Below are 26,122 nucleotides of genomic sequence, written 5' to 3'. Positions count from 1 at the left end.
ATCAGATGTCCCTGCAAGGAAGTGTCTCTGTGCCTAAGAGCCCACAGGAGTGCTTAGGGGGAGGATGTGAAGACAGGGCCAGCACAGAGTGGTTCTTCTTGCTTGTGCTTTCTCCTCGTGTTTGGCCACCGCAAAACCATTTCTTGAAGCCCCTTCATTATTGTATTTGATAATACTTGATGATTTTTCCTGTAAATTTCTCTGGCTGCTTTTTGAACCCGGCTTAGGCGTAGGCCTGCACAGTACTTTGGCACTGAGTTCCCCTAGGTAAACAGGCGTTGGTTGGAGAAAAGTACTGTTTGTTTAAGCTTTTTTTTTTCCAATAATTTAATTAGTTCCATCTCTTTTGTGACTTAAAAGCCTACGTTTGCCTTCTTTTCACCTTTCTGCTGCCACTCGTGGCCTTATAGACCTTTGTCATAGCTACCTCCAGTTGTCTGGCTCCCAGATTGTCGTGTCCTCACTGTCCTCAGGCCAGCAGCATTTCGGGGCAGGCGTCAGCAGCCAGCCCTTGGCTTGCCCAGCCTCTCTCAGGGCAGCGGCTCCTACTTCTGTGTGAACTGCTCGGCCTCCCTGTGTGCCAGCTCACGTGCTTTTGCAAGGCCTCAGCTGCAGCATGCAGCCAGCAGCACCGAGCTGCACAGCCATTTCAGGCCCAAGGGTTCGTGCTGCACTCCAAAACAGAAATCGGGAATTGCCTAAGTGTGGCAAGACCACGGAGAAGTAGGCACATGCAGGTCTCTTCCTTCAAATGAGTTCCCCAAGGGTTAAAAAGGTCTTGAAGCCCAAAAGACTGCCTTTATTTGAAGTGGTAATCAAACAGGACAAAGGATTTTATTTTTATTAAAGAATGAAAGAAAAAAAAAAAAAAGACTAAATAAGACAGAATATACATATATATACATATATATATATATATTTAAGCAATCTCGCCTGTCCAAGTCCTTGGTTCCTTGCTCCATCAGCTTTTAGACCTGAGAAGCCCCTGAACAGAGTGGAGCTGAACAGACAGACAAGGGCTGCCCTGAATTGTAACAAATTGTATGCATTTCCCCTGTTTTTTAGGAAGACTTTTTTTTTTTTTCTTTTTTTTTGCAAGAGGAGTCTGAGTCTCTGTCATATTTTCTCATTAGTTTCTTAGGTGTGCTGCAGGCTCTTCTGCCTCTTGTGTAACCCTGCAAACTCTAAAAACTTCTCTTCCCTGAGCTTGTTGAAGTGACTGAAGTGGTTACCGTGACCCTTTCTTCAGGGTTTTTCACCTTAGATGGTGCCTCTTGTGTCAAAAGAGCAGGATGTAGAAGCTAAAACAGGGAAATAAGTAATGTTCAACACACAAAGGTTTCACCAAGTCTGATGGCATTACTGATGTCATCTTGGCACTTCCTTGCAGAGCGTCACCTTTCCATCTGCTATAGAAGAAAGAGGGAGGTAAAGCAGCATCCTTTAGTGGTTTTCTAAATATTCTGAAGTGGGGGGCCAGCCTTGATGGAAACACACCCAGGGCTGAGAGACTGCCTCAGCCGTCTGCCTTGGCCCTGATTTAACACATCTTTTGCCCAGCTGTTGGCTCCTTAAAGATTTCAGTCGGCTTCTAAGCCTAGTGGGTGCTCACGTCATACACTACATACTGTTGATGGTTCTTTTTGGAGAAACACTAAAAATACCCCCACAGAGCAGTAATATTGAGGACTAGGATATTTCTTCTCTTAATGCCTCTCAGTCCAAAGATACCATTTTGCTTATGACTCTTTGTTGCTTAAATTGCAACCAAGACCTCAGCAAAGCAAGGAATTCCTCAGACTTAGCAATTTATATTTGATGAAATAAAACTCACAGTATGGTGTTAATCATTTTTCATTGTTACAAGCATTCATTATCTGCTGAAAAGGACAGAACCGAGAGAGAGGTAGTGGTACTTTTAAACCTCTCATATGAAATTTTAATTCAAAGTGTTATTTATAGTATGTGTTGTAGATGCTCTGCACTTCTTAGATTATTTCTTACCATAAATGAAAAATCACATAGGTAGGTGACATGACTGAAATAGTGGGCTGCAATCTTATATGCATATCTGGGGTATAGAGTTGGGAAACCCTAAAAAGATAACTTTGTACATACAATCTTCAGGACCACTCATCTTTGGAAGCTTGGAGAAATCTTTCTGATTTTAGGCTGTTTTCAGCTATGACTTAAAATCCACAGGCTTCTATATCATTTGGTCTCTCAGATCCTGATTTATAGATGAAGGTTATGAGACTGCACTGAACCCTGCCTGCTGGGTCTTGTATTCTCGTATATTCCTGCAAACTTAGATTAATTGTATACCTTCCCCCAAAGTTTTTAAGACACTGCGAAGAAGAAATTGGAAGAACCGGGGTGGATCTTTGCCACTTTTGCTCCTAGAAGGGAAGCTGCTTATTGATATAAATACTTGGCCCTGATTTCCTTACATCAGTGCTGACAGCCCTATTTGCAGATAGCAGGTAAGAACCCACATTCTGTTTCTGGAAGCAAAAGAGCGTATTCATACATAGAGTAAAAGAGCTCCCAACACAAATTTGAACGTTTGCTGCTGCCCCATCAGCTCGCTGCAGGACTCTTCCTGCCTGCTGGAGCAGGGATGAAAGCTTCTGTCGCACTTAGGAAGATGTCACACATGTTCTGAGTCACCCAAAACCTTTCCCTTGTCACAAAAGAGCAGCTTTTGGTGTGGTATGGGGCCGCATGAATGCATTTGTCGATGCTATTAGGTTCACTTATTCCTGACTGAAACGAGAAAGAAGAGGACAATAAATGATATTTAGCACCTACTGAGCTCAGTGGCAGAATGACATATTTACAGTAAACACAGCATTTCTGGTTTGTGTTCGCCTTTCTTACACAAAGGATCAAACAGTTAACTGCAGGATATTAGAAGTCTCATTGGTTATTTCAGAGTTAGTAGCACATCCAGAGAGCTCTTTTACAGCTTTGAAACCCATAACTACAGACTTTTTACAGAGCTGTGCTGAATAGTTGGGGATTATTTGCATATGAGTGTCTACAATTTGAAAGGCTTGCTGGTAAAGCCACCCTTGTGCTGCAGACACAACTGCTGTCTACATGACAAAAGGGTTGAAAGAGCTCTTTGCCTAAATAAGCAGTGTTCCACTGGAGGAGAAACAAGGTGTGCTAACGAAGAAACTTGTTTCTTATAACTGCATTTGCACGTGAAGTTGCAGCTGCAATGCATATGCTGCCCAGAAAGAGTTGCATTCAGTCTGCAGAGCAAGTATATCTGTACCAAAAATGTGTGTTGTGTAAGTAAAGCCTACAAAATATTTTGCAAACTTAATAACTAAGCTTGTTTTCTAAAGCAGCTAGAATTTGGAGAGACAATAGCTTCTTAAACATAGTCGTGCCCAAGGAAGCCAGCAAATATGTTCAGATTGTTCTGGTTAGGTCACTTTTATAAATACAAAAAGGTTATTCTACATTTTGTCTGTTATTAACTGCCTGAAAAATGTACTTCCCCACTCAGAATTTGATTTTAGAGAGACAATATTTCAAATCCTTCACTTTTTTTTTTTTTTTTTTTTTTTTTTTTTTTTAATATTTAGTAGGTGAACATCATAAATTTAAATCATGAATAAGAAATACATGTATATAAAATATTGACTACAAAAGAGATTATCATTGCGGTGTATCTCTTACAGAGGTGATGTGGATAGGGCTATAAGAATCAAAGTGTACTTAAAATTCCTTTTTTTCCTCCACAGTATCGCAGTACCATTGCTGACAAGTCATCTGAACAGACAGCCAAAATTGTTACTTTTCAACTATTCAGAAATGTTCGAGTCAACGAAAACAAAGAACAGAAATGGCAAGTACTGATAACGGGCTATATACCAGTCTTAGAAAAGTATTGTCAGTCTAGACGTACGTTATGACAAAAATATTAGGTGGTGGTATTGTCCTGTTACTGGCAATGCTGGTCTTGTGGCCTAATTGTTCTGAGACCCTTCCTGGAAAGCTTCTGTATGAGCATTTTCCTTGTTGTTGTTCCCTTCCATTTCAACACCAACATGCTGAGGCGTCTCACTCCACCCTTTGTGCGAGGACAAAGCCAAGATGATAGGCATGATGACAACTGCTGGGGCAGGAGCTCTGCTCTGACAGGTATACAAGCTCCTCTGTTGTCCAAGACAGGGGAAAACAGAGAGGCTCCAGTCCTGCGTGCCATGGAGTTTTTATCATGCAGTTAGCCTGGACTATGAAGCAGTCCTGACCCTGAAATAAGACCAGATGGTGTGTAGGTGTCTCTGTGCTCTCACATCACAGCCCCTGACACTTAGAAGCCCTCTGCACAAACACGTGGCTTTTCTCTATGGTGTATTTCCTTTGATACGTGTATTTTGAACTATACCTTTTGAAAAAGGTATTTGACATTTCAGTCACTCACTACTAATGAATATTTTTTGATCAGGTACTTTATTTAAGATAGCACTCTTACAAATTGATCCTTCCAGATAACCATTAGGCCAGCACAAAACTTCACGTGAATTAAAGTCTGCATTATACAAATGCACTCTGTTTTTTTTTTTTATTCTTGTTTGGTCACAAGTAATTAAATAGTCTACAAATGATTCTGATTAATTCCATGTATGGGCACCCTCATTCCAGAACAAACCAGCTCGTTTTTAACTAAAATGGCATGAGGCACTTCTGTAATCAGAATGGCCCCATATGGAATTAATCAGGAACAGTTCCATGTGTAGAGAAGCCTTAATTAACTTTTGAATGGGTTTCATTTGCAGTATCTTTTCTGGAATGTATATTTGGATCTAAATATATAAATTAGGATATTAAACTACTTGCAAATTGGGTAGTAAATCTTTGTTTTAGAGTTTTTGCCAGAACTCAATGATTTTTTTTTTTCCTTTCAAAAATCTTATTATATATTGGTGGGAAAACAAAACCAGATCAAGAATCTTTTCCAGTTTTTAGTCATTATGTTGTGCCATCTATTTCTGTGTTACATTAGTGGCACTTTCTCAAGTTTAATTTTTTGATTTTAATCAAAAAATAAATAGCATAATTTATCTGCTTTAATTATGGAAATTAAGTAATATTGAATGTACTGGAGGAAACTTTCACACTGTCATCTTTCATTGCCAGAATGATCAGTAATTTCTTTGTTGAGGTGAATTTTTAGACTGGCATCTTTCCTGTTCTGTTTGAGTTAGGACAAAAAGATAGCGTCATCAAACATTTTTGGTTTGGTTTGGTTTATACTAGTAATTAAAGTTTCTTCAGTCTGCAATACAGTATGGTCCATACATTTTGAATTAATGGTATAGTAAACCACATTGTATCTGTTGTATCTATGATCATTATTTCAACCTGTGAAATTATTTCACTTATAGATTAAGGAGGGATGTCTAAGACTAAGTAAGAGGGGATGGAGTGTTGGAGACTAAAGCAGATTGCTTACACTTCTGACTGTCATATACAAAATGTGTCCACAATTTCACAAGTTATATATCTTAAAAAAAAAAAAAAAAAGCCTCCATTTTTATTTTCTGATCCTGAAATACTTCCTTTAGTGAAGAGAAGGGATATTTGTGTCAAGCCAAGTGAGTGGTGTCCCCTGTTGGTGTGGCAGTTGACTTAAGAAAAGTTAAGCAATGCCTTTTGTTAAGTTTGAAAACAAAAACAGAAGAAAAACAACAATAAGCAAACAAACTAAAAAAAAAAAAAAAAGATTGCAGCTGTTTTGCTCCAGTACTCTGGGTGCTGCTTCATGATCAATTTAAGCTGATCTAGCACAATGCTGCTGCCAAAAAGGGCAATTCCCATCTCCCTTTCACCTCTTAACTATGTGTTCTTGCACTTGTGATTATACACTTGCAGGACCAGCTTGCTGAAAACTTACCCTTTGTTGTCAGTAAGGGAAAGATTAATTTTCAGTAGGACAAGCAGGCTTATCAAACTCATTGCACAACTGTATGACCAATACTGGAGTCCCAAGGAAGATGGGATGTGTGCCTGGGGTGGTGGGCAGGAAGGATGTCACACAGTCTTTGAGACTGTGAGGGCTTCAAGGTCTTGTTATCTTAAACTTTGCGTGTTCAGCTTAGTTTATCGGCTTTTAATCTAGCAATACAAAAAGATCAGCCACTAACTAATTCATGTTGATTAACAAAGCTGTAATATCATTTAATAAATCGAACCTTTCTAAAATTTGGCCTTCATCTTTGTTTACTTAGTGGAAACGTCATTTGCTTGCTCAGAAAATCCTTGGTTAACTCAGTTGGCTGGATGAATGTTTACACAGCCTCTTTCATGTCCTTCATTCCACAGGCTTGTTGATCAGAGCTATGTGAGGTATCTGCTTGAAGTGAGAAACTTTCTCTGAAAATCTGAGTGTTCATAACTGTTGTGCTAGCAGTTTTCCAAAACATAGATAGCTGCACAGTTGCCACAGCAGACTGAAAATGAATCACAAGGAACAAAATAATTGGAGGTGACAATAGCCAGAAAGGGCTGAGCTCAGAAATAACAGGGCATTAGAAACTGGTCGTGAGTACTGTAATGGTGGTACCAGGCTAAGCTAACTCAAATGTTTACGCCTTGCATGAGTCATTCAGCATTATTAAGCATCTTTCAGCATCAATACCTACTGTATACTGAGACCTTTTTGTAAATAGTTTCTTGTAGCATCAGAGCTGCACATAGACTAAAGATGGAGCATTGGAAACTCTGTCCAGGGCTGTGAGAATAACTTGCATTCCAGCCCAGAAGTTGTTGGAAAGCCACCTCTTAAGGGATTTTACATTATATCAAGTAGGAATGCTGGAATTTTACTCAGAGCTATCTACGAAAGATCATGTAGGCCTGAGATGTCTTAGAAACTTTTATGAGCAATGATTTCTTCAAGAAAATATTATATGTTAAAACTTGGCCATGACTTTTTTTTCTTTTTTTAAAGGTGGAAGGAATCTAAAGAACTGGATACAGGTGGACTTGTCTGCTGTGTGTTCACAGATGTATTCACTGACTAGGTAGGTACAGAGTTGAAATGAAGCTACTGATATATATTTATTATATCTATGCATAAATATAAAAATAAAAAAGAAGATTTTTCATGTGCTTCCTAGTCAGAAATACAGAGTTGATACTTATTTCAGAACAAGCATGCAAGGTCCTTGAGCTAAGGCATAGTATTTTGGGTCATACACATGTTTAGCAATGATGCTCTGAGTACATTGGTATTAAATGTGGATCCCAACACAGAGTTGGGATAAAGAGGGGAAATTTAGATCTAGATATTTGGAAGGAATTCTTCACTAGGAGAGTAGTGAGGCACTGGAACGGGTTGCCCAGAGAAGCTGTGGACGCCCCATCCCTGGAGGTGTCCAACTGCTAGGACCCACTTTGGGTTCTTCTGAATTGTCAGATTTGTTTCTGTTTATAATAGATCTAGGTATGGAAGGACAAATCTTGAACAGTATTGGTAATACCACCTGAGATAGATAACAGCATAGTTGGATGAGAAGACCAGTACAAGATGTAACACTCAACAGTTTTGTCAAGTTTACCCCAGAAAACTGACAAACATTGGTTCAAATGATATAATATCTTGTTTGCTTTGTTTGTTTACTTGTTTATTTTCATCCAGATACCCTTGAATCTCTTTACTGATTACCTACAAGCTCTGGACATAGCTGCTTATATTAATTACAGAACCGCAACCAGTGTTCATCACTGTTAGGGGGTAGACTATTTTAACAATAACTGTTCTGTGCAAGCACTTTAATTTGATAACTTGTGTGAAACATTTTAGAATGACATGGATTGTGTCCGTGGAGAGGGGACCATACAAGGTTTGCAGCTGTTCTGACTCCTAGGCAAGTTCTGCCAAGAGTAACAAGTGCTGGATACTGACTTCTTGCTGCATGTTCTGTCACTCTGATCCGTGCGTGTGACCGGGCCTTGGAAACAAACATAGAAAACTTACTAGTGATCCTGTCTCATTTTCTATAATACCAACACCTAAATCATCAGAAATCATAGTTTAGGTCAAAAGTAAACATTGTAGAGCTTAAAAATTAGAAACTTGAGAAAGAAGCCTTGTTTCTTTTTGTCTGCTTTCTTGTCTTACAGTGTTTTGGATTTTGTATTTTCAAACATCTTCTTAACAACCAAAAATTGGAAAAGTTTTCTGCCAAAACCACATGTTCAAAATAATATATTAGGCCTCCAAAAATAATTGTAGAACTATGGCATTTTATAAAAATATGTTGGCATAGATTTCTGGATTTCTGGGTGACTTTCAAGCTTTTGCTGCGCATGTCCTTTATGTTCTGGGGGCCTACATGCCTGATAATCAGGCTGGAAAGTTGTATTTTTTGAGAAATTTCATTTTCACATTCTTCTGATAGGGATTCTGATAGGGTTGTTACCAGTTATGATAAAAATTACATCTGTTACTTTATTTATGCATTATCTTGATGCCTCTACTTAATACCTGTCTCATCCATGGTTTGCAGTAGAACAAGGGGATCTGAACAAGCCCATGTTAAACCCAAGTGAGGTTAAATCAATTAGGTTCAGAAAATAAAAGTAAAGTTTGCAAACTGAATATTGTCCTATATATATAATTAAAATGCAACTCGTGTTACAGAAAGTAGGATCTACATCTAGTTATTTTTACTATGATGATCAATGTTCTAGAGGTGCCAGAAATAAAGATGTAAACAGATAACATTTGAATTTAATGTTCATGTCCAGAAAGCGAACAGTTAGTTAGTAGATGGTCAGTACTACATGTTCTTGACCTAGGTGACATTTTATTTTGACCTCGTGTAGTTTCCAGAAAAGCATTGGAAAGGTAGCTCTTTCAGCTGAACAGCTAATTATGTAAGTCAGAGATAGAAACGACTTACTAGGTCAGGGTGCTTTTAGTTGAAGAAAGGAAAGAGAAAAGCAAAAAATATCTAAAGAATTGTATAATAAAAGTCTTGGGACATGATTTCAAAAACAGCCCGTCTTGAGTATTTTCAGCCTTAAGTTTATACGAGCTGTTCACTGAGAGAGCTAACATTTCCATAGTAATTTCATTAGACTGTGACCTTAGATAGCTTGCCACGCATGCAATCCAAGCATTAAAATGAACCGAGCTTCTTGACTTTAATGTTGAAATAACACTTATGAAAGTGATGCTAGTCAGCCAATTACTTATGAACTTTCGCCTAAAAAAATAATTACTCTTGTGGTTCAGTTAATATGGCTATTGTTCTGCATTTCCCATTTCTTATGAGCATGTATTTTCTTAATTTTAAAAATTCCACAATTTACATGGGAGTGCTTAGCTGTGGATCCCAGTGGGCCTTCAGTCCACATGCCTAGCATTGACGAGATTGAGGTGCCTCTACAAAAACAGAACTTCATGTGTCTTCAAAATATGTTTTTATGAAAATATTTTCATCAATCTTTTTTTTTTTTTTTTGGGGGGGGGGGGTAAGATTGGAAGTACAAATGGAATTGTGTGGCTGTTGGGCAAATTGAACTTCGAGACTCAGTTGTCTGAACTCTTCCAGGCCTCTTGCCAAATCTCTGTAGTTCAAAGTGGATATTCAAGTAAACATGAATTTTGCTGAAGGTATTGTATGGTGGCTCAAGCATCACAGAAGCATAGGATCATTCAGGTTGGAAAAGACCTCTAAGATCATCTAGTCCAACTTTAAATGCTGGACTGGCAAGTCTTGCTGGTGAAGGCTGAGGCAAAGGCATTAGGTACCTCTGTGTTTCACTATGTTTCCCCCCACATCCAATAAAGGATGGGGGTTTTCCTTAGCCCTCCTTTTCTTGTTTATGTGTTTTTATTGTCTGTAACAGCAATAGCCAGATTGAACTCAAGTTGGGCTTTGGCCCTTCCAGTTTTGTAACTAGAGTCCCCAGTGGCCTTACATGACACACTTTGAAGTATGTTCTCTTGCAGTGCTCTTGGTATCTGAAGTTGTGAGTTCTTAGGTAGCACAGGTCTGTTTGCACATTGTAGAAGACATTTGCACCTGTTGTTGTAGAACTGGGGAGCCCTTAAGCAAGTTCTTAAGCAAGCAATAAAGTTAGCGTGTTACCTCATGTATTCTTTACAACAATTAAAAAAAAGAAAAAAAAAAAAGGAAGTAATATGCATTTGTCTGAAGAAGCTTGAAGTGGAAATCTCTGACAGTATCTCAGTCTTATTTCATTTATATAGCCATAGATGGGAAGTAATGTGTAGGTCAGCTGTATGATAACACAGCAATGATTAAACTGTTGGTACTGTGGTAGTTTTATGACATGACACTGATAATAAAGGGTTGCCCTTATCTGCGCAGCCTGCTTAGCCAGTTGTGGCTCAGTTTTGCTATCTTTCTCACAAGTCTGTCTGCTAAAGATGAGGACAGGTAGCTGCTGGAGATTTTGCTCTGCAAAGTGAGACATACGTTAGGCTATACTATCCCTCTCTTCTCAACTGATAGGGCTTTCCTTTTGTACAGTAGATGGAACATCTCTGTAAGATGTAAGAATTTGGGATAACTGTGGTCCCAGTAGGAAAGTAGGTAAATGGAGAGGTGATTTTGAAAAAGATCTTATGTGCCAAGGAAGGGATAGGTGGGATTCTAACGCTAGTGCACAGCGATCTTTATCATAGGATGGTATCTTCCCAAAGCGTGTTCTGACTCCTGACAAGATCACACTGTTGAGGAAGCAATGAGAGAGAGAAAGAGACCCTTATATCTAGCCCTTACTAAAAGGCTGAAATATCATGATAGTGGTCAATATGATTTTATCTTTTTATACTGATATTACGAAGGATTTGAACAACATTGCCTTCAGCAGCTGTGGAGATTGTTTAAAAATTCATTCAAAGGGTAAATAAGAAAAAATGTTCTGCATCAGTTTTGAAGAGGGGAAAACTGGAAAAAAAATGCAAGAAAATAGGAAAGCAAATAAGTGTTGGAGTGAACTGTTAATTCAAAGTGAATTGATGCAATTTTTGGATAGCAAATCGGTATTCTAATCAGTATTTTAATTGGTAAATAAGATACTGTTATATACTTTAATTTTGGTTGCTCTGACTTTCTGGTTCTACTTAAAATTCTTCACATGCCCATAATGAAGCTGCTAAAGCCCTTTTAGTGCCAATATTTACAGTAAAATTTATTTATTTATTTTCTTTTGGCAATGACTATTTTTTAGAAATTCTCTTTATGTAGACTATACCTAGAAACATAACTCCCTATAAACTGTGGACCAGTTTTCAACTGAAGACAAAAAGTATTTTCTTGAATTAGAACTCTGTAATATTAACAACAAGATTATTGAAAAAGGCACAGTTCTGTACTGGGCATTTTTTATGACAGTCCTCTTGAAAACCCAGACTTAATCACATACCTAATCGAAGGCTGGGCTTTAATGAATATCTGATTTAAAATGTTGCTGCTGATAACTTGGGCCACTTCACAAAAAATATCCTGTCTCCCATGACATTAGACACTGTTAGTTGAGTTGCTAGGATGGCTACAAAGAGCACAGAGTCTATCACTGCCAAGGAGCCACTTGCAGAAGACAGAGGGCTATGGGTACAAGTTGCAGCAGGATAGGTTTTGTTTTGCTCTAAGAAGTTTTTTACACTGAGAGCAATCAGTCACTGGAACAACATTCCCAGGGATGTGGCAGAATCCCTGCCACTGCAGGTTTTCAAAATGCTTTTGGACAGGGTGCTAGGCAATCTCATCTACACTCCCTTTTCCCACAAAAGGTTTGACATAATGATCTTTCAAGGTTACTTCCACTCTGGGCTGCTCTATGATTCTATGAAATTATTTGAAGGCATGAAAAAAGCATTGAAACTTACATATTTAGCCTCAATCGCTGTCATATTAAAAAGTAGCTATAAGGCATGCAGCAATTGGAAAGCGTGTGTAGGGAGCATTGATTTGCCTGTTTTTAATGACATATTGCACAATAGTCACTTTGATTTGGGTGGCAAAGGTATGGGTTTGAGTTCAAAACTGGATGGAGGCCAATGTTTGATTGAAAGGCAACCCATACACTGTTGGATTGAACAATAAAGTGAAAATAATATTGGAGACTCTGACATAGCAAAAACATTCTGAGTTAATGAGACTTAATCCCTCCAGAGCAGTTAAGCAAAGTTAATCATTTCTCTCTACAATAAATATTGCAGTGCATATTCTGTACAAGTCCTGGAATATATCTGCAAAAGATGAACAAAAGACACAGGAAAACATTTTAACTGTGTTACTGAATTTGGCTGTTTAGAGAACTAGAGATCTGCTATGTTTGTCTTCCTTAATTTTAATTTCATCCATATCTCATCCATAAGTGACCTGTGAGTTCAGTAGTTCAAATAGGTGCTTAATTTTTAAATTTTTATTTTTTAAAGTTGGTTTCTAAAAACACTTGTATCTTGTAAGAAATTAGCAAATGATCTGTGTTAGTATCAGGACTGTCATGCTAATAATACATTGTTTCATAAATTACAAGTATTTATACCCACTATGGAGTGTGTGTTTATAACCCATATTAAGTAGCCCATGGAAAAATTAAGTGTGAAGAAAGTCGTGGAATGTTAGTATGTACTAGAAAATTATCTTAAAACAAGAAGACCTACCTTGAAATGCCAAGCAAGAAAAGATTTCAATGAAATACTGAGTTTTCTTCAGCCTCAGTGAAAGCAGAACTACCAGAATTTCACTTAAGGTAGTCGGGGACTTCTCACTATTTGCCACTTAAGAAACAGAATGATTTTTTATTCCCACTTATGATAATGTAGACATATTGAACTGACTTTAAACAATGAGATGTATTTTGCTAATGTTTTAAAACTTACTTTGAAACAATGAAAATGAAGCAGCTTATTTTTATAAGAGGCATCTACTCTCTAGGTTTCAGTTATAACTTCTGTGTTATAGCATCTCATTGAGACAAAGTTGTGGTTTTATTATTACATTAATTTCAGGAATGGTAGTTTTACTGGTACAAACTGATGCTCTAATACTGATGGACTGTAGGAAGATTAGTTATTCAGCCTTGAATTAGTTTTATGTCTAGAATAGCTCATATTTAAACCCTAAACAACCGAGTAAATTTGTTCATCTTCATTAAATTAAAAGCATGTTTTTAATCTGCATGATCTGACTAGAGGAAGAATTATTTTTCAGAACTCTGGTCTATGTGGCTACCAGGTTGAACACTTTTGGGGAGTTCAGTCTCTTCTTTACTGGTTCATGCAAGAAAAGTGAATTTTGTGTCTTCCTTAGAACTTGAACTCATCTTCATTGTGAGCTCTGTAGTGCTAAGAGTTACTGGCATGATGTTTTGGCAACCCCTCACTATACAGTTATGCCAACAAAAAACCTAGCACTGTTAGTTTGTCAGTGTTGTATATGGGAGTGATCTGTCTGTGTCCAGAAAGAAGTGATGTGCATTGTCACAACGAGTGCTGCTATACCAACTTGGTGTGGCAGTGGAGGTTCGTCACAGGCTAGCTCTTAGCTACATGAATTTAAGAATGTGAGGAGAAGACATATGCTGTGTGAGCCTTCCAGTTGCAGCTAAATCCACATTTTTCTAGTTTATTGAAACAATATGAAATAGTTTTGGGTGTTGGCAACTGGGTTTTCTGTTCTGTGATCATGGGACCCTGTTTACGGATCATTGTCTGCTTAGGAGAGATGGGATCCACCTCACTAAGCAGGGCAAAGCTATTTTCGCCAGCAGGGTGGCTGACCTTATAAGCAGGGCTTTAATCTAAGAGTGATGGGGGAGGGAGAGTGACCGACAAACCTGTGAGGGAGTGATACGCAGAGTCAGTGAGAAAAAAGGTGTAGGGTGATGTGACAGGAAGGGATCACAAAATCAATAAAATGGACCCAAAACAGGGCCAGATCCAGCACTTGAGTGTAAGGCACCATGGTGGAGAAATCATCCAAATCCTTAGTAGGAACTCAACATGTTGGGGTGCCTACCTTAAATGCCTGGCCTTTACTAGTAACACTAACGAACAGTATGGCCATTAAACATTTTAGTTATCTGTGTGCAGCTGCAGGGCTGTGATTTTATGGGGGCCACAGAGATAAAGTGGGATGGGGCCCAGGACTGCAGTGCTGCCATGAAGGGATGCAGGCTCTTTAGGAAGGATGGGCTGGGAAGATGAAGGAGGGAGTTGCCCCTTTACATGAGAAAGCAGCCAGAATGCCTGGGAATTGCTGAGGAGCCAGCTGAAAGTTTGAGAGTTAGGATTAAAGGGAGGACAGGTAAAGGTGACTTTATAGTGGGTGTCTGCTATAGGCCATCAGAGCGGGAAGAATAAGGGGATGAGGCCCTCTGCAGACAGATCAGCGCAGCCTCACGTTTGCAGGCCCTGAACTACTTGGGGGACTTCAGCCACATTGGTTTCTGTTGAAGGGACAACACAGCAACACGTGAGCACTCCTGGAGGTGCCTAGAGTGCTCTGATGATAACTTCCCCCTCTGAGTGACAGAGGAGGTGACGAGCAAAGATGCCCTGCTGGACCTCATGCTCATCAGCAAGTTGAAAATGTGAAGGTCAAAGGCAGACTCGGCTGCGGTGACCATGAGGTGGTGGAATTCAGAATCCTGAGGGTGAGGAGGGCAAAAAGCAAGCTCACAACACTGAACTTTGGGAGAGCAGGCTCTGACCTCTACAACGGTCTGCTTGGAAGAGTCCTGTGAGATAAGGCCCTGGAGGAAAGAAGGGCCCAAGAAGGCTGGTTTTAGAATTCAAGGATCACCTCCTCCAAGCTCAAAAGCAGTCCATCATAATGAATAGGAAATAAGGCAAAAATGCCAGGGGCCTGTGTGGATCAACAAGGTGCTCCTGGTCAAATGCAAGCACAAAAAAGAAGCATGCAGAGGGTAGAAGCAATACAGGGTAACCTGGGAGGAATACAGAGGGCAACTGATGAATGAAATTGGAGGCCTGCTTATACACCACAGTGAAAAGCTGAGGTACTGAACGCCTTCTTTACCTCAGTCCTTAACATCAAGAATACCTCCTACCTGCATCCCTCCAGAGGAGTCTTCCAACCTCAGCCATGCTGTGATTCTGTGAATTCAAATCAGCAACAAAAATGGTTTATCTAAATCACCAGCTATTAAAACAGAAAAAATGTGCTAATTACAAAATCTAATTCTGACTTTAGCATTTATGTTTTTTACTTTGAATTGAGCCATGGTAAAAATCTATGTACAATACTAATAGTTCTGGTCCTGGTGTTGTGGTTATTGAATACTAACATCCTGATTCAAATAACAGAAAATAGATTTTTGCCTCAGTTGTATATTCAGCTTTGCCAGGTATTTTCCCTGGTGGGTTTTCTGGTACTGGAACACCACATACAGAATCTGAGTCTGTCTGTGACAATCCTCAGTTGTACAGATATCATGACTGGTTTTTATCATCCATAGTTAAGGAGGAAAAAAAATATTAAGTGACAGTGGTTTTATCTTAATGCTTTCAGATGTGGCTTATTTATTCAATAGTAATTTTTATTAGTTTTTCCAAAACTATTGTAACTGTCTTTCCACAAATTTCCATCTGACTTAATCCTTTCAATGCTATAACTCTGTGTATAAGCTACTTTCATAACTATGTGGAATAAACTCTTCTGTAAATCAAATCAGTGACAAATGAGTCACTTAAATTGGGAGGCAAAGAATCATATTTTCTGAAGCCATTCAAGAAGAAGAAAATTGTTGGTCAAAGTAATTTTAAGGTAGCTCCATTTTGCATATTGAAGACTTAGGACTTCCTCACTTATTATGTAGTGTCTACAAAGAACACAAATTAGAGTAAGTGAAATTATGAACAACTCTGTACAGATAAATTAATTTACAGAATAGATTGCTCAAAAAAAAAGTGTATTACATTGGCCAAGTACTAATTCAGCTGAGAAAAGCATTGGTATCTGCATGCTTTCTTCTATTTGTACTACAACAATCAAAACAATAGAACATTGAATCAAAAATCCACAATTTTGTGTTCCTTCAGTTCTTTAACATACTATGTAAACATGAAAGAGTGGGAAGAGAAGTACAATCTTTGAAGCATTTGCATTGATATGCAGTTTCCTAGCTCATAGGTATACCTCGCAGGAGAGATGAAGACTTTTAATCTGTTGTACCACTTTCTAGATTTTTCTTTCAACTGATACAGTGTGTTTTCATTTGGAACCATGTTGTGCTTTAGCTAAATTATCTTTCTTGTTTTGTCTCATAAAATTCAAGTGACTAGAAGTCTCTGGATAGTTTTTTATGGGAGCCTGCCTACACAGGAAAAGTTTGATTCATATTGATATAAATGGCTTTACATTGGAATGACCTCATTCCCTCAAAATTTATGAAAAGATTCAGAAAGTTCAGTTGTTTAAATATTTCAATGAGAGTATTTTCAGGTTTTTGCTAGAGATCATCAAGGGAGTTCTGAATAATATGCAGTGGTCTTAGCCAAGACCTCATGACAGGTCAAAGGAAAGTGTATGAAATTCTTTGAAAAGAAAAAGTAGAATCTAATCACGATTCTTTGCTTATTGAAGAACTGTCCACAGCTTTGTCATAAGCCATGACTTCTGTTACCCCATGACTTGAAAACCAGTAAGGCTTTCATTGTGAAAGATTGTTAAAAGCGTAGAGCTTTTCTTAGGAAAAACAAACCAATAGCAGCAACAAAACACAATACTATTAAAATGCCAAAGTATTATTAAATCATGGATTTCAGTACTTAACCTTACAATCTTATTTTTTGTTGACTTCCTAGTACTGCAAATGCTCCACCTATAAACCTTGCAGAAGATACCACAATTGGTAAGTATTCATTTTTGAATTGCATTTGTTTAAATTACAATTCATCACTTTCCATGCTTACGGATATAGGTGGGTTACCTTCATGAGGTGCAACTCCACACAGTTATGTTAAGTAAATCTGAATCAATAATCTTTCTGAGTGTGATTCCTGCATGGTAAAAATAGGAACTGTTAGGGGCCCAGTTGAAAACTCACGATAGGAAGAATTTTCATAGTTCACCTGACTAAACCCAACCCTTGTAACAATCAGTCTGGTTCCTTTTCCTGTTTCCTCAGTGTAACATTTGGCATACCTTATTTTAAAAAGTCACCACAGAATAATACCTACAAAATGCCTTGCAAATCAAGGGCTAACTAGTATGTTTAGTAGATATCAAAGTAGTATCACGGAAAATATTAAAACGTGAATCAAATGCAGTACCTTTAGAAACTTTCCAACTTTGAAATACCATGTTTTCAATACTACAAAATTTAAGGCAGTGGCTGCTTTGCAAATGTGAGGCCTGTGAAAATGGATAGACATAAATTTGTAATCCTAAACACAATGAAAAATTATTCTAAGATTTCATTTTATTTTACTGTATTTCACTTCCCCTCACCTTTCCAGGAGATTAAAATGTAACATTATGTGCACAAATTCGTTAAAGCATCTCTCAGACTGTTTTAATAATCCAAGTCAGAGCTGCCTTATAATTTATATTCAGTAGAAGTAGCTATGACATTTTCAGTCACTTAGAGTATCAAGTAGGCAACATCAAAGCATATTTTCCTGGACTTCTCTCAGTCATCTTAAAAGAAGAACCTTCTCAATTTTCATTCACGTGGATCAGCATCACATTTTCCAGTGTAAAAAAAAGTATACGTGTATTTGCAAATGCTACTACTATCCTCCAAATTAATGACTTCATGGCTTAAAAGCTCTGTAATCATCTTGTTGCAAGACCTCTTGCAAAAATGCAATTACAGTTGTCCCTTTTATCTCTGAAGAAGTAATTTCAGCTCTGACAAACATTTTTTTACCATGCTGCACAGTAGTTTACAAATCATAATGACTAAACTACTTGTGGGCTTCCAGAGTTAGACAAGTATTGAAGAAATGGAGCAAGCAACAGGTACAGAAATCAATATAAGAAGCCATCCATCTGTTTCGATTGCTGAAAGATCTTGCAGAAAGTGAACAATTAATTTCTTATCTCTGTGACTGTGCCGATGATGTCACAGCAACTAATGCCAAAATTTAGTGTTGTTTGCCCATAACAAAGTACTTGAAGGCAGTCCACCCACTCAAACTACACTGACACAGAATGTTTCTGAGCAGTCCTATGGTTTAATTGCTGGCAGCAAATGTTCTAAAAAATACAATCTTTAGCAAATCCGGAGTCACGTGAATGAAAACTGGCAGTCTATTTGGATGATTGTGCCTGAGGTAGCAAATAATTTCTGATTATGTTATGATAGTGGGATGAAAAATAAGTAAAGAAGATATTTCAAAGTCTACTCTATAATTCAGATTTACTGTGGGACTGAGAGGTTGTCCATGAGATAGTGAATGCAACTGTACAGCCATCAAGAATACAAGAGAAGTATCCAAAAATGTAATAAAGATATAAATGGCATCTTTTTATTTCATAATTGTGTCTTGAACTGTAACCATTCTTGAAATTTTCAAGTTTGCTTAAAGACTAGGTATACGCACATCTTAGTAGCAGGGCATAAAGAGAAACAACATGACACAGAAAATGATATGTAGAGGAAGAATCTTTAAATTTATTCCTAGTGGTTTTTATGTTTTGTTTTGTCTTGCTTTTCACGTATAAAGGACATATTAATACATGGGTTTTAAAGAAAGGCCCTACCCTGGAAATACCATATCTTCAAAATCATACAGCATTTACAGTAAGTGACTGCATATCTCTAGTCGTAGGTCTTAACAGCAAGCCAACTTCATAAATGTTACATCCACACACGTATCATATATTCATGCTGCTGAGAGAAGAAAAAAGAGCAATGCGTTAGTGAAGAATAAAAAAGATCAAGCTGTGAAAAATGACAGGATGCCTACCAAGGTAATGGATACCAAGAGACTGCTGAGGAGGTAAGCACCGGGCCACATCTGGAACTGCTACTTTCAAATTAGAGAATTTAAATGGAGTTACAGTAGTTAATGTGTCCAAGTGTCTTCAGCAGAAAAGGCCGCAGAAAAAGGACATGTTACCAGAAAGCAAAAAGTAATGTAAAGCAATGGAGCAATCAGGAAAGAGATCTTCTCTTTGTCTCTGTTAAGAGTTGATAGAATGTCTGTTTTGAAAGATCGTTCAAAGAGGTTCGTTTACTAAAAAAAAAGCACCTAGAAATGGAAATTTCAAAGTCAGTAGCCAGTCCATCAAATTTGGACTTACGTGGTCAGATCTGACTGAAACTGTAGAGGTTTATGAATATGTGCAGACCTCTTATCTATGCTTATCAAAGCTAGATAGGTCCTACCCTATTTTTTAAACTAGGCACTAAATATTGTACCTTCGCATCTACTATAGCACAGCTCATTTGAGTTTGAACAAAGTTAAATGATCTGATGGCTGCCAAAAAGAAAGAAAATATGACCTTATACTGGAACAACTTAAGTGCTTTTATCCAGACAGCACTGTAAAGGCAAACAAATTGAATATTTGTTATGTTTAAATGTGTATTTTAAAAAAGAAAATTTATCATAAGCTCACACTGTATGTGTCCATGCACGTAAGGTAAACTTCATCTCATTCACTTGATTGAATTTGCAAGGTATTTTAACCCATATAACATGCTCATAACAACACACAGAACAGCATTAGTGGATTTCAGTGATTTGAACATTTGAAGGTGCACAGAAGGAATATATGGGTGAGATTCATCTTCATTGTCTTGTATCTCTGAGAAATTCTTGGGACCCTACAAATTGTGCAAAACACTTTATTTTGTAGGAGGTAGCAGTATGCAGAATGCTTTTCCTCTGACCCCGAGTAAAAGAATGTGTAAGAAATTCCTGAAGGAAAAGACTATAGACTTCTCTGTGTTCTTTTTTTAATTATTATTATTATTATTATTTTTATGTGGTAAAGATGGTATTAAAAGTAGACATTCCATTTACCTAAAAGATGTATTTTATGGTTCTGCAGTGTGAGGTTTGATTTTTTTTTTTGGAAATTCTACTATTGTGTTGTTTGCATGTCGCCTTCAGCATAGCGATTCAGACTTCAGAACCTTTGTTTAAAGGGGATTGTTCGCATTAATGGGCCCAAAGTATTTTTCACCCTTAGAAAGCTGAGAGCACTAGCTGATCTCAGCATCGATATGAGCAGTTATTATGCAGATCTATACCTTTCAGCTCCACCAGTTTATCACAAACCACAGCTTCTTACCTTCTCCAGTCTTGGAAAAATAAAGCTTTTTTTTTTTTTTTTTTTTTTTTTTTTTTTTTTTTTTCTGGAATGCTTTTAAATAGCTAACTTTTGTATATGCTCAAAATCAACCATGTAATTTAGCAGCAAAGAGGAAAGAAGGAGAGTTAAAACAGGATTTCTAATATCTTGAAAAACGAGTGATTTATTCAAATCTTGATACTATATGTTATTGCTTTTCCTTGTCTCTGCTACTTGTTCTTTTCTTTGTTTTTATTCAAAAGGGAGAAAAATAGATGATGTTTTATTTTTCTCTTGTTATTGAGATTAATAGTAAACTACTTACATCTCCCTGAGATGAATTATTTATTTGTAAACATATTTGATATTTCATTGTTGGGACTAAATTATTAAATTTCATAGGAACTTTAGGATTTTCTCAAACAAATATTAAAAACTGATCTAGCTGCTTTTATCCCCATACTTTTCTAAAGTTAGCCTGAATGGAGGCAGAGCACGTTAAAGAATATTTGGAGTGGCGGAGATGTCCAAACTGAGAGCGTATGATGAGATTTACCTCAGACCAACAGTTCCCAACCTTTATAGGCAGTCTTTGCAACTTACCCTATTCTACTTTCTGCATCTGCAACACCTTCTCTCTTCTAAACACAACTGCTGCAGGTCTGGGCCAGGTGGAATGAGGGAGAGGCAGAAGTTGTGTACAGGCTATATCAGGTTTGGTATGGGCTATATGTCAGGTTTCGCATCGTTGCTCACTGGGCATGCTTTATTACCATCCACAGGAGAAAAGTAGTGCTGAGGGCTTTAATGATGGGTGAAGAGGAGTCAGAGGCAGCACTGCCTTCCTGTTCTTATCCTGTGAACCTAGAGAATGCTCACTTATTAAGAGATGAGAATAAAAGAGGCATCAACAGCTACACTCTGAGGAAGTAATTGGCTTCATGACCAGAGGGGTTGTAGGAGATAAGATATATCTTGCTGTTAGAAATGGATTTGACATTGTTCCATATTGCAAGCAAACAATAGAATAGAGTCTAGAGGCAAAGTGAAAAATGACTCCCATAGATGAGTTACCAATGTTCTGCTTCAAACTGAGAGGAATTCTAAGTTAGGTTCCAGCAGAGTCTGTCCTGAGGTCATTTCCATTCAATATTATAATTAAGCACTTGGATAGCAGAAAGGAGAATGTGCTTACAAAATTTATGAGTAAGAACACGCTGGAAGAGAGGGCAAGTACTGTGAAGGGCAGAACTATCGGAACAAATTGGAATCATGGTCGACAATCAGCAAGATAAATTCAGTTTAATAGAGCTGGAGAACCAACGCTTATGAAGCAGGAATGAGACACACAAAAACAAAATAAGGAATGACCATCAGCCAGCTACACAGCAGAAGGAATCCAGAGTTTTCCTGGATAGCAAGATAAATATAAACCAATAATACAATAGTGTCACAAAAGACACTATGAAATAATGTGTTTTGGGGAGATATTTGCAGAAAGGTCATGACTGAGACAGAAAAGCTAATTATTCTGGTGTACTCGAGTCCCCAGCTGTATTACTGTGTGTGGTTTGTGCACCACTGCTCTTTGTGGTTTTTGCACCACACTCTACAAAGATGTAGACAGACTAGAAATGGTACGGAGGAAATGAACAGAAATGAGAGGTTCAATCTGCAGGATTTCCCAAGGCTTCATGTAGCCCTACATTTCTATGAAATAATCTTTGAAGCCATTATCTGCTCTATGCGAAATGTTCTTTGCATATTGTGTTTCCGTAACTTCCTTGTTTTCCCCAAGATTACTTGATTGTCAGAGCCAGTTTGTCCATTGAAACATTTGAAACATGAACTCCTGATTTAGCTGAAGTCTGTGTTTTAATACTGACTTCACTGAGATGTGGATTTGGCTTGAAATATTTATCAAAATGCAACATTCATTTCTCAGTTTTGTTTTATACTTTTTTTTTTTTTTTAACAGAAGTTTACATTAAATGTTAGTTGTGTGTAAAAGTAATTGACTTTATCAGCATGAAGGAATATTTGGGGGTAGATGAATTGATGTAGGGCTGGAATTTAGCAGATTCTATGTTTGACTCTCTGGATGGTTGCCTTTTTGCCCTGGCCAAGCCTCTGTGCTCTGGGTTTCACCTCCCATGAAACAATGATTCATGGGTATTTTTTGAGGATTAATTTTTGTTTGAATGGATTTGAATAAGAAATATGTTAAAGCATTTTTCTACAGTTTGTTACCTTTTTGTATGTTTGTTTGTTACATTTTTTACCTTTTCTATAACCTTTCTTTATTCTTTCAAACCCATTTGTTCCTATTAGAAGGTGAAGTAAACTCATTAAGGTCTTGTGTGCAATCAGCTGTTCAGCAGCACTTGGTAGGTTACAACCATTGCAGTTCCAGGAATTATCCTTTGGGGATTTAAATGGCTGCAGGAGTGGGCTGACAGGAGCCTCTTGAAGTTTAACAAGGGGAACTGCAAAGTCCTGCACCTGGGGAGGAACAGCCCCAGGCCCCAGGAGGTGCAGGGGGCTGTCTGGCTGGAGAGCAGCTTGGCAGAAAAGGACCCGGGTGTCCTGGTGGCCACCACACTGAGCACGAGCCAGCAGCGTGCCCTAGCCACAAAGAAAACTAGTGATACCCTGGGCTGCATTACACAAAGCATTGCCAGCAGGCCGGAGGAGACTTTTCTATACCCTTCTAAGGTTTCCTATGTAGAAATTCAAAGACAGACAATTCTTCAGGGTTCAAAACTGTTTTACCTTATGTTTTATTCTGAATAGAAGTCCCAATCCATAACTATATTTGCCACTGAGGCTTTAATTTCCCCTCTTCCCCCACCTGAAGTTACCATTGTACACCAGGCTACACATTATATATATTTAGATCAGACAAAAATGCCTCCAATTCTGCTTTCTTCAGCATTTCTTGCACATGTTTCTATTCAAAGGTATCCTTAAAGGATATTTAGTAAAGCTTCAATGTTATAAACTTTGTTCCAAATGGATTTCACACACCTGAAAACCAAACTGTTAAATGTAAAAATTCTGTTCAGTCTGCTGAATACCTTAAGAAGCTGGAAGGAGTGGAGAATTCGGAACAAGAACTAAAATTAGCCTTTTATCATTCTTGCTAATGTCACTCAAAAGTCCTTCTCAGTCCACTCAGATACCTTCCTCAGAGAACCTTTGTTTTTTTAGACACATCCAAACACTGTAGAAACATGTGATTGCAGCAGATGGCAGCATCCCTAGCTCAGATGAGTTACCCATTGCAATGCAGGTGGGCAGTGTGACAAGTGGCCTGAGTAAATGTCCTCAGCTCTGCTCTGTGAGGGTGAGATCTTTGCTGCTGCAACCTCTCTGCTCTTGGTTTTCAACGCTTTAAATTACCCGTAAGCATGGCAATGCTTGGCTGCTGTGCAGACCTATCTCTTGTGCCTATTTAGTTAACTGCACTATAAATAAAATCTTTCAATCTAGAAACAAAGAGGGGTTTTTAATGTTTAAATATTTTACATATGAATCTATTTGTTAGTGTGTCATTTACGGAGCAACTACCTACAACGAGGCAGGTCCGTGAGCTGAAGGATTTGTCTGCTAACTGGGGTGTCATAAAGTGAGAAAGCACTGGAGTGAAGCTGGTTTGTATGTGATGTAAGAAGAACATTAAAGTATGTGTTTTAATATCTAACATGATAAATGTTGCTTTTTCCATAGCTGATGGAGATATAGTAGTGAAATAAACAGAATTTTAATGTTGAATTTGCACTTCACTTCTTCAGATAAGTGTAAAACCTTCTTACCGCAATGTTTCTTTGCTTATCCTTTATGTATGCAATTTGCTGCATTTTGAAACTCATATTTATCACAGATTTGAATGCATACTTAAATAAAATGGTAAGTATCTACATTCATCCATCACCATGATATTATCTCGTGAAACTCCCCACTTCCCTTTCTGCCTCCAATGCTGTAAGACCTTGCTTTACTATTTATTCACCCTTAGTATCTGGTGTTTCTTCTCATGAATCATGTTGACAATTTGCTAAATTCAAAATATGTTTTATCTGAACATGAGATTATTTTTTGCCTTCTGGGCACAGCTAGAAAGTAGATAAGAAAACACAGATTTTAATTCGATAATTTTTCTTATTTTTGTTTGTTTGCTTTTTGTTGTTGTTGTTCGTTGGTGGTAGTGGTGGTGTTTTTTTTTGGTTTAATCACTCATGAATATTTAAAAGACTCCTATGAGTCTTTCCCTCTGCGATTCCATATTTCCCTAAATGGCAAATGACTCAAATGACTTAATCAAATATCACTTGATTCCCAGTTTTGCTTCTTTAGTTTTGATCCACTCAGCTCTTATCTGTTTCGATGTCTATGCTAATTTGCTCATGCTCCTTGGTTCTGTTGGCCTTTCAGTGCCTTTTCTGCCTATTTATTATTGACACTGGTGTTTTGCCTCCCCTAAATTTGTGGGTGTTAGCAACTCACTTGATTTGTAAGAATGCTACACATTTCTTCATCGGCTCACATGTTCTAAAACAAACTGCTTCCCTTGTCTGTTGGCACCAACTCACATATGGTGTGCTTAAAAAAATTGGTTCCAAGGCAAAACAAAAGAGAATTAACAAAACAAAGTTTAAGCATAATGAATGTATAATTACCACCTGAACTATTATTAATGCAATGTTATTCAATCCGTAGGGATGAAGCCTGTCTCGAGCAATTGAGCTGACATACATTAAAATGGAAATTTAATTCTTATTACAGTAATGATTTACTAAAAAACTCGAGATTCAAAATGCTTATGATGTTCTGAGTGAATATAGATAATATGCTCCTAAATAGAGCAGCAGAATGTTCATATATATATTCATGTTTATATTTTGCATATTATTTGCAGCAGCTGAGCTTCTGTACTTCATGATTGTAGCATTTGTTCAATTGCCAGGGCAATTTGCTTGCTGCTTCTTCCTCCACTTGTAAAATGTGGGTATCATTTACATGTGTAATACTATAAGAACTAATGTTAGTAAAACAAGGATGAGTTTTTATCCATTGGCCTGATTACAACCTAATTTATATAAACATAATTCCACCGAAAATGATTGGTCTCAATATTTGTCAATTTCTCTTAATTTCCTTGAAAAAATACTTCTGCAGTCCTTGGAAAATTCCCCTGATATTAGTTTTTTAAGCTTTAGGAAGTGATTTAGTGTGAAAGTGATTTACTGTATTTCTGGTGGTATCTGTTAGCTTACTTGTATTTTTAGAATATTCGGCAAGTAGCAGTGTTTTATGGTACAAATACATAGCAGAAGTATGGTCCTTTCCAAAAAATGATGGAATTGTAGGCATCGGTTCCTAGTTCTAGATACGGCTGACAAAGTATATAAATTTTAAAATACCAGATTAGAAGTTCCATCTGCACTACTGATGAATACCTCACAAAATACAAGTTCAATAACCTCTTAAGACAAGCATGACTCCAGTTTCATCACCACCATGTCAACGAGCACTTCTGGTGAAAACATCTACCTTTTGCATAGCTATATTTAGTAGGATGCTTCCTGGCAAATGTCAACAGTCTGTTTGAATGACATCCAAGCATTCCTCTAGTAAAATAGAATAAATCTGTAGGCTGTTGGCTGAACGTATACAATAATGCCAGGGAATATAACCAAACCACAGCACATCTGAAAATGTAAATACTTGTTAATCTCCTATAGAAAGTCTTGGAGACGGCTAAGGTTAGTCATAGCATGAACAGCCAGCCATTCACCTCATTCCAACTAACTGATGCTGTCTTCTGCTCTGGCAGTCAAAAGACT

At 37.7% G+C, this 26,122-nt stretch overlaps 1 long non-coding RNA gene across 1 annotated transcript; it reads left to right on the top strand.

Annotated features, from left to right (window-relative positions):
• The first annotated feature begins 6,966 nt into the window (after positions 1-6,966).
• LOC140001587 (uncharacterized) lies at positions 6,967-25,727 on the top strand. The gene is made up of 4 exons (XR_011806947.1): positions 6,967-7,043; positions 16,835-16,881; positions 18,800-18,976; positions 21,059-25,727. It is a non-coding gene; the product is annotated as an uncharacterized lncRNA (long non-coding RNA).
• The last annotated feature ends 395 nt before the right edge of the window (positions 25,728-26,122 follow it).

This window comes from Anas platyrhynchos, chromosome 2, assembly GCF_047663525.1.
Source record: "Anas platyrhynchos isolate ZD024472 breed Pekin duck chromosome 2, IASCAAS_PekinDuck_T2T, whole genome shotgun sequence".
In the NCBI taxonomy this organism is placed as follows: domain Eukaryota; kingdom Metazoa; phylum Chordata; class Aves; order Anseriformes; family Anatidae; genus Anas; species Anas platyrhynchos.
This window is presented reverse-complemented; position numbering and strand designations above follow the sequence as displayed.